At 36.7% G+C, this 12,932-nt stretch overlaps 1 protein-coding gene across 1 annotated transcript in view; it reads left to right on the forward strand.

Moving 5' to 3' along the window:
- The window catches only part of Hltf (helicase like transcription factor), a 674,625-nt gene that overhangs the window by 230,120 nt on the left and 431,573 nt on the right, over window positions 1–12,932 (forward strand). The window lies entirely within an intron of this gene.

A 12,932-nucleotide genomic window follows, 5' to 3' on the forward strand; every position in this document is an offset into this window, starting at 1 on the left:
GAGTAGGAGTTCGATATTTACTACTTGTGTTGTCCTTGTTTAGTGCAGTAGTTTGAACAGACCCCCATGGGCCCTGATCCACCCATCACTATGTTCTTGTAGGTTTCTACGACACTCTGGGTCCTTCTATTTCCCCATCTCTTATAATTCTCTTACCTAGAGTCTCAGTAGGATGTCCTCACATCTATCCCAATCTCCTGGTAAGTGAAGACTTTTGTGGGATGTGCCTTTTGGGCTAGTGCCCAATTATAAGTGAGTATATACCATCAGGCTGGAGAGATGGCTCATAGGTTGATTACAACTTTTAAAAGCATGCCTTAAGATCAGACAATAGAATCTTGCAACCCTGCAACTTTGTTCTTTTATAATATGGCTTTAATTATGGTAAGATTTTACATTAACATATATTTTAATTTCATGAAAAACCTTACTTTCACTGTAATTTGTACCCAGTTTCCAGATAAGTTTGAGGATAAATTAAATCTATTATATTGAGTCTTTTATCTCATAAAAGTGACACTTGTCTGCATTAGCTGAGTCTTTGTCAAAACCTTTGGGTTTTTTTGTTTGTTTGTTTGTTTGTTGTTTTTTCCTGTCCACAAGATGACAGTTAGTTGCCTTGGCTAGTCCAAGAGGTGTTGGTAGAGGACATGAAACTCAAGTGAAACTCAAGAGTTTCATTCCTATCAGTTCAATTTCTTCTTGGTCAGATGGAAACTGAGTGGATCTGGCTCAATTAGATATTCTGTATACAGACTTGTATCACATGGGAAACATACTGAGTTTAGAAAAGCATCTTACAAGGGGAATCCTTGTAAATTTGAGCCAGCTTTGTTTCAAAGGAGAGAATAATCTTTTTATCCTGGCAACATCTTCTGCTGTCTAAAATACAGGGGAAAGAGTGTGACTCATATTGGATTGGCTCTTAACAATACTAAAGCATTCCATATATTTTTAACAAACAATCCTATTAATATGCTACTTCGTTAATCACTCTGATCAAAATGACTGATGAAAACTGGAACTAAATCCATTCAGTCTGTCTAACATGGTACCAATTAGGCATAATATTGATAAGACTCCAAGTGATGAAATGAAGCTAATCTATAGCATTGACCTCAAGGCTGCCTCCCCAAAGTACTGGGCCCAATGAGTGTACTTTTTTTTCTTTTAAAAATAGGCAGCTTTCTCAACTTTTGGACATTGATTGCTTTGCTTCACTTTCATTCTGGCTACAAGATCTTATAAGATACAACAACTTCAGTTATAGCCTGTCGGAGGGAAATCTAGATCTTTTCTGTGGTCCAAATCATCCTTGGCCAGTGAGTAGGAGCTGACTTTATTGTCTTCCAGAGCCAACATGTTCAATGCATGGTTTGTGTAAATGAGGTAGGGTTCAACAAAGGATAAAGTTTGATCCTTGCTTTTCTTTTTAGTCTTTTTTAGCCTGGACTAGAATGGCAAGAATTATCTTCCATATCATTGACAATTTAAAAGGCTGCAAGTTAGTTTTCCCTTGTTTGATTTGTCTCATTATTTATCATGATTTAATTAAGAAATTAAAAACAATGAAATCTCAGCTACATGGCATCCTGAGTATGAAGTTATAAGTAATTCATGGTCATATACTTTATAGACAAAACTAATTATTAGACTGAAAATTTAGGCTACTTTGATTTTGACAAGTTGGTATCTCTTGAGATATTCCCTTCTCTACACTATATTTTAATGTTTTGATTTTAATCTATGCATGTTAACTATTTTGCTTGGATTTTGGTTGAATATTTCTGAATGTTTTCCTCTCACTAGGCTGACAGGGTCCCAGACAGATTAAATTGAGTCTTATTAAATCGGGTCTTATTCAGTTTTTGTTGGCTTTGTTTTTTCATTACATTTATATATGTAGTGCGTATGCATTCACATGGGCATCTTTAAATGCCATAGCATCTTAATTAGGGTTACTATTGCTGTAACAAAACATGAGGGCCAAAGCAATTTAAGACACTGTGGTCTGTCAGTGAAGGAACTAGGACAAGAACTCAAACAAGGCAGGGGCCTGGAAGCAGAGGCCTTGGAGGGATGCTTCTTACTGGCTTGTTTCACATCACTTGCTCAGCCTGCTTTCCTATAGAACCACGACCACTTGCCCAGAAATGTCACTACCTACAGTGGGCTGACTCTTCCCCCTTCCACAGGCTTGCATACATCCTGATCTTATGGAAACATTTTGTCAATTGAGGTTCCCTCATTTCATATGACTTTAATTTATGTCAAGTTGACATAAAAGTAATCATGACACATGGCTCGTGTGTAGATGTCAAAAGACAAATTGAGGGAGTTGATTCTCTTTTTCTACTATGTGGGTCTCACAGGCTCCAGATTTTATTCATTTTAAAGTTATATTGTAATAGGTCTTTGCCATGAAGAAATAAAAAGAAATAAGAGTTTGACATATCCACAAAATCCAAATTACTTTGTTACTGTTCAATAGCCCATTATAAGGAGATTACTATTAAGACTGGTTGTAAAAATAACTTTTATTCTCCTGAGGTAATTGCTGTCTTGGAGACTTATTGCCACTTTCTGCTAACCTAGTCCTTGTCCTTGAAGCTTCTAGCCTCCATGCAATCTAACATAGGCCTAGAATGTTTTCAGCTTCGGAGACTTACTGCCTAAAAAGCTCACCCTTTCTTGTTCTTACTGAACTGTGGGGTGGCTGGTTCATCTCAGCTGTTCTGGCTCAAACTCCTCTCTCAGCTAACTTATTCAATATGGCTTTTCTCTTGGAATCTGTATTGCTCTGCTTGGCCTCAAACTAACTCTAGCACTCTGTTGTAATCTTCTGGATTCTTCTCATTCTCTGGCTTATTTTGTCTCCAGCTTGTTCTCTTATTTGACCTCTCTCTGTAAAGCTCCTCTGGTAAAACAATTTTTCCTCCTCCTCCTTCTCTTCTTCTTCTTCTTCTTCTTCTTCTTCTTCTTCTTCTTCTTCTTCTTCTTCTTCTTCTTCTTCTTCTTCTTCCTCCTCCTCTCCTCTTCCACCTCCTCTTTCTCCTCCTTCTCCTCCTCCTCCTCCCCATGCTCCTCCCCTTTCTGTCTCGCTGTCTCTGCCTCCGATTCATCATTTATTAAACATAACTTTCAAACATGGGTGCTTTCTTCAACAAAATAACTTTACCTTCATTATTTGGGAGGGTTTTTTTGGGTGGGATTATACACCATACCTGGACTTAAGCTTTTCTTTACCTGCAACATGCTCTATAGGAACTGGTTGGCCTTGAACTCAGATCTTCTTGCTTCTGTCTCCTGGATTAAAGGTGTGTGTATATTCCAGCCAGATCACACAGATCTAGATGGTTTTTAGATGTGATATCTTGCCAGAGCAGCTGTGTTCTGAATGAAAATTCCCCTAAAACTTCTGCTTTTCTGTTTAAGCTAAAATTTTACAGTTTAACTTTTACAACAGAAACAATTATCAATCCCACCAATGTAATAGTCCAAATGTCTTTATGAAGATACACTTAGAACTTTCTTCAATTATCCTCCATAATTGCAGTCCTGGTCATCTGTTCTTCAGTCCATTTCAGCATCAAGATTTTCCAGTCTGCCATTCTGATGAACTATCTGTCCTGTTTCAGCTAGTTTGTTAAACTGTCCCCATATAGAGGTATCTGCTTTCTGCATCATCTGCAATCAAATCTTTCTACATTTCTTCTTTGCCTTTCATTTGGAAGCTTCTCTTATTTGTATTAGATCTTTATCAATTTTGATGCAACCCATAATCTTTCAGCACCTATAGAAATATATACAAAACTTCTTCCCCAGTGTAACATATCCCTGATTTCCATTCTGATGTTAAAACATCTTTAAAGAGTATAGGTTGATCTAAGTCAGTAATTTTTTCCAACATCCACTGTCTTTCATCTTTCAGCTAATCTTATTTCCCCTTTCTGTTTCTCAAGGCACAATTAGCTCTTTAGGAATCCATACATGAATTAGACATTTGGATACTCTTATTCCATGCCAAGCTCCATGCCAGCAAGCTGGTCTTCATTCTAGCAAGTCAGGCTTCTTACACATTATCAATGGGCTAATTTTCTTGTTGTACAGTAATTTTAACTTTTTTTTGAGAAGATATATATAAAGACTTCAATTGACAGTAGAGAGGGGTCTCTCCAGTGGTCATAATTGCAATGAATGCTTCAATGGCTTTTTAAAGTAATATTCCTATCCTTTCAATTCCTACTCTTGTTCTCAAGGGATCTGAAATTGAGTTTCCTGTGTTTTGAGACAGTGTTTCTCTGTGTAGCCTTGCTGTTTTTTACTCACTTTTTAGACCATGCTGACCTTGAACTCACAGATATCTTCTGTCTCTGCCTCCCTGAGTGCTGGGATTACAGACATGCACAACCACACCAAGTTGAGTTTCCAACTTTTTCTTTATTTTTATTAAATTAAACTTTTTTACATATACATTTATATTATTATAAATAGAACTAATTACCTACCTTTAGTGAGAAAAATCATGACATAATCAGGAATTATATAAATGTTACATACATTCTTAGTGTTGTGGTATTTGTATTGGCAGCCTTGAAGAAAACATCTTTCCTAACTTGGTGCATCTAAAATTTTGAATGTAAATCAATATCTATCATATCTCATCATTATCAACTTGAAACATCAATCTAGACCTAAAAACATCTTAACCTCTAAACACCTAAGCTTAATTGTAAAACTAAAGTATCTGATTTTCAACCCCATCAGAGACTCAAGATGGAATAAAATTAACTACCTGAGTATACTGGGAGTGCAGGTTAGTAGCTTTTTAAATGAGAAGATGGCAGAGACAGTTTGCAACCTGAATAGTAGCCCAAAACTGTCTATAATGTTGGAGCATCATCTTCAGCCTTCTGGCCCAATATATCTGACAGACATATTTGTGAGGCATAAACTTTTCAGGATTTGCTTACCCTGTCTTGGCAGAGTTTGGCTGTCGACTCTGCTTCTATCCAAGCTTGCCTTTTTTAGGCAGAATTTTTTCTGTGGTAGAAATGAGGACATTTTGCCCAATAGTTTTTTTGTTTTTTTTGTTTTTTGTTTTGCCACATTTGAAGCTATCTCCATAAGGAGGTTCTTTGATGCTCACCATCCTCTTTGAGGTAGGCTGGGTGCTTCCAGGAGTTAACCTGTCTCATTGTCAGTGAAACTTTAAAAGTATGTCTCTAAGGTTTTTGCAGATATTATCTAACTATTTTACCTTATCTTTCTGTAGAATCATAACTATCTATTGCACCTAAGATGTATATTATTGTGATAAAAATTGACTAGTAATTGATATGACCATGATTTGACCAACTAACAATTAACTGTATAACTTATTTATCATAAACAACTTGCAATAGCACTTTCAAAATATTGGAAGTAAACTTTGTATTATAATTGAGTTTTATGGGTACAATACCTCATATTAGAATATATATCTATATTAGTGTCTGAAGAATAATCTGACATATGAATTCTATACCACTGTATCTAAAATTAAACTTATTTTGCATCTATATACAAAATTCTATACCAGTGAATTAAAAACAAATTTGTGAATGACAATGAAGGCATTAAATTGGGGAGTAGATTCACTAATCTACTTTTTGTTCTATCTTCCCTATTTATATTTTTATATTCTCCCTTCTTTCTTTTCATCCCCTATTTCCAAACCTAAGAATGTCAGATAAAGGAAAAGAGAGACATCCCTGAGTCCAACTTTGTTTTCTTTCTAAATAAGGCCAATAATAACTTATAACCAACTTTCATTGAAAATAACCCTCTGTAGCCCAAGAAAGCAACCAAAAACCTGACCCCTCTTAAAGAAAATAGGGTGCCATTCACTTAAAGTCTCTTCCAGTTCATTTGAGATAAATAATACCTTTGTAAGGGCCCAAATATAATTGGGGTATGGTTAAACAAGTTTGGAATAGTATTTGTGGTCCAGGTTCCAAATGTTGAGAAATTCCAGACTTAATTAGAGTCCTGTGTTGGACAGGCTGGTATACCGGACAAAATTGGGATTGGAAGTTTTCTTTGAAGGTGTCCTGCGAGCTGTCCTGTTCTGATGAGGAACAGGAACTGAAGCACTTGGTGCTGGAACCTGAAGGATGCAAGATGTCATTATCCAGCAGGCTGAGAAGAATGAATCCTCTCGGGTCTGATCCAGTGTCAGTGTCCAGTTCTTTTGTTCTGAAAACATAATTTTTCAGAAGCATTATACAGTCCTAAAATTATAAAGCATAAGGTGTGTATGATTCACAGAACAATTAATTCTGGCTTTTTTGTTGTTTGTATGAGAAAGAAAGAAAGGAAGAAAGAAAGGAAGAAAGAAAGAAAGACATTTGTAAATCTTAATTCACGCCATATGAAGAATGGCATCTCATAACTCATAGGGATTCTGTAGCCAAGAAGAAGCATTGTCTTTGCCTAGACATTCATGTCTCAGCCAGTCTCAGAGCTATTTCTATATAGTGAAAATAGCAATATAAGTTACCTGCTTGTTCTGTAGTTTAAATTCTTCAAATCTCGATTGTATACCCCTCCCTCATCTCCTCCTGATTCCCCCTCCCTGCATCACCCCATTTCCCTCCTTCCCCTACTCCACATAAAGGGAGTCCTCCTCCCCTAACATCTGACCTCAGCCTATTAAGTCTCATCTGTACTTCCTGTAACCTCTTCTGTAGCCTGGCAAGGCTGCCCTGCCAGGGAGAAGTGATCAAATTTCAGTGGCCACAGTGCATGTCCAAAGTAGTCCCTACTCTCCACATTGTGGAACCACAAGGAGATTGTGCTACTATATCTGAGTAGAGGTTCTAGGTCCACATCATATATGGTTTTTGGTTGATGTTTCAGGTTCTGTGTTGTAGTGTAGTTATCCTTTATTATGTGGCAAATATCCGCTTATGGGTGAGTATATACCATGCATGTATTTCTGGGTCTGTGTTACTTCACTCAGGATGATCTTTTCTAGTTCCATCCATTTGCCTGAAGTTTTAAAAATTTCCTTGTTTTTAACAGCTGAATAGTATTCCATTGTGTAAATGTACCACAGCTTCTTTATCCATTCTTCAGTTGAGGGACATCTAGGTTGTTTGCAGATTCTGGCTATTACTGCTATGAACATAGTTGAGCAAATTTCTTCATTGTATGGTGGAGCATTCCCAGGAGTGATATGGCTAGGTTCTGAGGTAGAATTATTCCCAATTTCCTGAGAAAGCTCTAGATTGATTTCCAAAGTGGTTGTACATGTTTGAACTCCCACCAATAATGGAGGAGTGTTCCTATTTCTCCACATTCTTGCCAACATGTGCTGTCACCTGAGTTTTGATCTTAGCCATTTGGATAGGTGTTTTGAGTTGCATTTCTATGATTAACTAGGGATGTTGAGCATTTCTTTAAGTGTTTCTCAGCCATGTGATATTCCTCTTTTGAGAATTCTCTTGTTTAGTTCTGTACCCCATTTCTTAATTGGATTATTTGGTTTGGTGGTGTTTAATTTCTTTAGTCCTTATATATTTTAGATATTAGCCATTTGTCAGACATAAGGTTGGTTAAGATATTTCTCCAGTCTGTATGCTGTCATTTTGTAATATTGACAAATGTCCTTCACCTTATAAAAGCTTTTTAGTTCCATAAGTTCCCATTTATTAATGGTTGATCTTAGTACCTAAGCTGTTGGTGTTCTGTTCAGGAAGTTGTCTCCTGTGTCAATGAGCTCAAGGCTCTTCTCCACTTTTTCTTCTAATAGATTTAGTATGTCTGGTTTTATGTTGAGGTCTTTAATCCATTTGGACATCCGTTTTGTGCAGGGTGATAGATAAGGATCTATTTTCATTTTTCTACATGTAGACATCCAGTTTGACCAGCACCATTTGTTGAGGAGGCTATCTTTTCCCCATTGTATTGATTAGGCTTCTTTGTCCAAAATCAAGTGTCCATAGGTATGTGGGTTTATTTCTGGGTCCTCAATTTGATTCCATTGATCAACCAGGCTATTTCTATGCCAGTAGCATGTTGCTTTTATTATTGTTGCTCTTCAGTAGAGCTTGAGATCTGGGATGGAGATACTTCCAGAAGATCTTTTATTGTACAGGATTTTGTAGCTATTCTGGCTTGTTTTGTTTCTCCATATGAAGTTGAGAATTGATCTATCAAGGTTGGTAAAGAATTGTGTGGGTATTTTGATAAGAACTGCATTGAATCTGTAGATTTCCTTTGGTAATATGTCCATTTTTACTATTCTGATTCTCCTGATCCATGAGCATGGGAGGTCTTTCCATCTGAAATCTTCTTTAAATTCTCTGTTCAGATATTTGAAGTTTTTTCATATAAATCTTTAACTTTCTTGATTAGAGTTATACTAAGATACTTTATATTATTTGTGGTTACTGTGAAAGGTGTAGTTTCCTTAACTTCTTTCTCAGCCTGTTTGTCATATGTAGGGCTACTGATTTTTTTGAGTTGATTTTGTATCTAACCACTGTGCTGAAGGTGTTTATCAGCTCTAGGGGTTCCCGTGCTGAAGGTGTTTACCGGCTCTAGGGATTCCTGGATAGAATTTTTGGTGTCACTTATGTATACTATTACATCATCTTCGAAAGGTGATACATTTTTTCCCAACCACGTACTCTGAGGTACTGTCTATCTTTATTTCTGAGGTGTGTTTTTTGTATGTTGCAGAATGATGGATACTGTTTTCACATCCATTTAGTCAGACTGTGTCTTTTTACTGGGGAGTTGAGACCATTGTTAAGAGATATTAATGACCAGTGGTTGCTAGTTCCTTTTATTTTGATGTTGGTGGTTATAGTGTGTGTGTGTGTGTGTGTGTGTGTGTGTGTGTGTGTGTGTGTGTGTGTGTCCTGTCACTTGGATTTGTGGATGTGGATTTATTTATTTCATGTGTTTTCCTGGGTGTAGTTAGCCTTCTTGTGTTGGAGTTCCTTCTGGTACCTTCTGTAGGGCTGGATTGTGGTTAGGTACTGATTAACCTTGGTTTTGTCATGGAATATCTTGTTTTCTCCATTTATGGTGATTGAAAATTTTGCTGGGTATAGTATTCTGTGTTTCTTAATCTTTGTATGACTTCCCTCCAGGCCCTCTAGCTTTCATAGTCTCTGTGAAAGTCAGATGTAGTTCTGATGGATTTGCCTTTATATGTGACTTGATTTTTTTCTATTGCAGCTTTTAATGTTCTTTCTTTGTTCTGTACATTTAATGTTTTGATTATTATGCAGTGGAAGGATTTTCTTTTTGGATAGAATATATTTGGTGTTCTGTAGGCTTCTTGTATGTTTATGGGCATTTCTTTCTTTAGGTTGGGGAAGTTTTCTTCTATGATTTTGTTGAAAATGTTTTCTGGGCCTTGGAGCTTGGCGTCTTCTTCTCCTTCTTCTATTACTGTTATTCTTTGATTTGGTCTTTTTATAGTGTCCCAAATTTCTTGGGTATTTTTGATCAGAAACTTTTTAGTTTTTTTTTTAACACTTTCTTTGATTGATATATCGATAACACTTGAGATTCTTTCATCTCTTGTATTTGGGTGGTGTTGCTTGTGTCTGTTGTTCCTGTTTTCTTCCCTGTGTTTTCTAACTCTACAATTGCATCAGCTTGTGTGGTTTTTTTTGTTGTTGTTGTTTTTGTTTTGTTTTGTTTTTTTTTGTTTCTAATTTCCTCTTTAGGTCTTGAGTATTCTTACTGATTTCTTTCATCCATTTGATTGAATTTTCCAGTAATTCTTTATAGGATTTAGTCAATTCCTTCATATCTTTGGATATATTTAATCTGTAATTCTTTATAAGGTCTATTCAATTCCTTCATGTATTTGAATGTATATTCCTGTGTTTCTTTGAGTGATTTATTTTCCTCTTTCAAGGCTTCTATCACTTTCATCACTTCACATTTAAAGTCTTCTCCTTGTTCTTCATGGACGTTCATATCTCCAGGGCTTGCTTTGGGTTGGATCACTGGTTTCTGGTGATGTTATATGATTCTGAATTTTGTTGCTAATCTTCTTGTACTGTCCTCTTTTTGTCTCTGATGCTTGCAGGCCTAGAGGTTCCTCCAATGAGGTCACTGTCTGTGTCTCACATAGGCCAGGCAGGTTGGGAGCAAGTAAAAAGAGGGATCAAGGCCACCAAAAGAAGACTTTCAGAGTAAATTAACCTGGGCCCATAAAGGCTCAAAGACTGAACCATGAAACAAAGAATATGCATGGGCTGGACCTAGGCAAGGTACATATGTAGCAAATGTGCAGCTTGTTTTTCATGTGGGTCTCCTAATAATTAGAGAAGGGCTGTTTCTGACTCTGCTGCCTGCCTTTGGATCCTTTCACATAGCTGAGCTTCCTAGTATAGCTTCAGTGGGAGAAGATGTGCCTAGTTCTGCTGAAACTTGATATATCAGGGTAGGTTGCCACCTTTACTATAAGGAAGGTTGGAAAAATTAAAAATCTAGCTCTAACTTTGCGAGATAGTGTTCGCAGCCAGCCCGGGGTCATTCAAGGCTAAAAGAGTCTACTGGCTATGGAAGAATACTGATGTCCCATTCCAAAGCTAACTTCCTCCTTTCAGCTCCTGCAGATGTTTAGCAGGTTAGATAACTTCCTTCTTTCAGCCTCTGCATAAATTCCTCCTTTCACCCCCTGCAGATGTTATTTAGCAGGTTAGCTCGGGACTTTCCGAGAGATAGTTAGCTAAGATAAGATAGAAATTGCTCCGAGAAAAACCACAGGATGTTCCCCTGATGGTATCATCTGGAGACAATCTCGTGCCCCCCCCCCCACTGCTTAGTTCCTGCCTCCACCCCATACAAGCTTTTGCTTTTGATTCAATAAACGGACCTTGATAGGAACGCTACTTGGTCTCGCCTCTTTCTTTCTCGTCTCATCCACAGGTGTGGCTCCCCTCGCGACCCCGTAATTACTGGTCCTGCTGGACGGGACAAGACAGAGGATTTCATGATTCCTGTGGAACTTATCTGGATAATTCTCTACATTCATATAATGAGCTTAGATCCAGATGCACCTTCTCTGAGGATAAGGAGATGGGGGAATGGGGGAAGAAATGTGAGGTTGAGACTGAGAGGAGAGGGGGGAAGAGGGCTGTAGTCAGACTGTAAAGTAAATAAAAAAGAAAGAAAGGAACATTATATAACAATTATATATGTGTGTGTGCATATATATATATATATATATATATATATATATATATATATATATATATATATATATACATACACACACACACTTAGCACACACACACTTAAAAAAATCATATAAGATGACCACAGAACAATTTACAGACATTCTAAAGCCTCACACAATTACATAAGGCACAGACAGACACAAAGGTGCCTCCTGCTTTAATAATCACCATACACACAAAAGGATATCTTAAAATATAAACATGTTACAGGAAACATAAATGCCAATCTCTACGAAAATATTATGAAATCAAATTCCTCTACTTAGATTTACAAATCACTAAGTTGAGATAAATTCTCAAGTATTTTCACAGCTCAAAACACAAGTCAGACAAAGATGATAATGTCCTTCCTGAGAGAATGTTTATGGCCATTTTTACTATGTTAATTCTCCTGATCCATGAGCAAGCAGGATCTTTCCATCTTCTGATATCATCTTCAATCTCCTTCAGAGATTCAAAGTTTTTTTTCAAACCAGTCTTTCACTTTCTTGGTTAGAGTTATTCCTAGATAATTTATATTGCTTGTGGCTATCGTAAGTGCATAGTTTCCCTAATTTCTTTCTCAGCACATTTGTCATTTGTATACAGAAAAGCTACTGACTTTTTGAGTTAATTTTGTATCCAGCCACTTTGCTGAAGGTGTTTATCAGCTGTCAGAGTTCTCTGGTGTAATTTTAGGAGTCATTTATGTACACTATCATATCATCTGTGAATAGGAATAATTTGACTTTCTTCTTTCCCATTTGGATCCCCTTGATATCCCTTTTGTTGTGTTATTGCTCTGGCTAGAACACAAAGAAGTATACTGAAGAGATATGAAGAAAGTGGGCAATCTTGTCTGGTCCCTGATTTTAGAGGAATTTCCTTGAATTTCTGTCTATTTAATATGATGTTGGCTATTGGCTTGCTGTATATAGCCTTTATTATGTTTAGATACATGTCTTGTATTCCCGATCTCTCCAAAACTTTAAACATGAATGGGTGTTGGATTGTGTCAAATGCTTTTTCTGCATCTAAGGAGATGATCATGTGGTTTTATTCTTTCAGTTTACTTATATGATAGATTACATTGATGGATTTCCATATATTAAATACCTGCATGGCTGAAATGAAGCCTACTTGGTCATAGTGAATGATATCTTTGATGTGTTCCTGGATTTGGTTTGTGAGTGTTTTATTGAGTATTTTTGCATCAGTGTTCATAAGAGAAATTAGTCTGAAATTCTCTTTCTTTGTTGGGTCTTTGTGAGGTTTAGGTATCAAAGTGACTGTGGCCTCATAGAATGAGTTTGGTAATGTTCCATCCATTTCTATTATGTGGAGTAGCTTGAAGAGTATCATTATTAGCTCTTCCTTGAAGGCCTGATAGAATTCTGTGCTAAAACCATTTGGCCCTGGGATTTATTGGTTGGGAGACTTTTAATGATAGCTTTTATTTCTGTAGGAGAAATAGGACTATTTAGTTTATTTATCTGATATTGATTCAACTTTGGCAAGTGGAAACGATCAAGAAAATTGTCCATTTCCCTTAGATTTTCAAATTTTGTGGTATATAAGCCATTGATGTAGGACCTTATGATTCTTTGTATTTCTTTAGTGTCTGTTGTTATGTCTCCTTTTCATTTATTTCATCGATTTGGATAGTGTCTCTCTGCCTTTGAGTTAGCTTGACTAATGGTT

This window comes from Acomys russatus, chromosome 15 (assembly GCF_903995435.1).
Source record: "Acomys russatus chromosome 15, mAcoRus1.1, whole genome shotgun sequence".
Taxonomy (NCBI): Eukaryota; Metazoa; Chordata; class Mammalia; order Rodentia; family Muridae; genus Acomys; species Acomys russatus.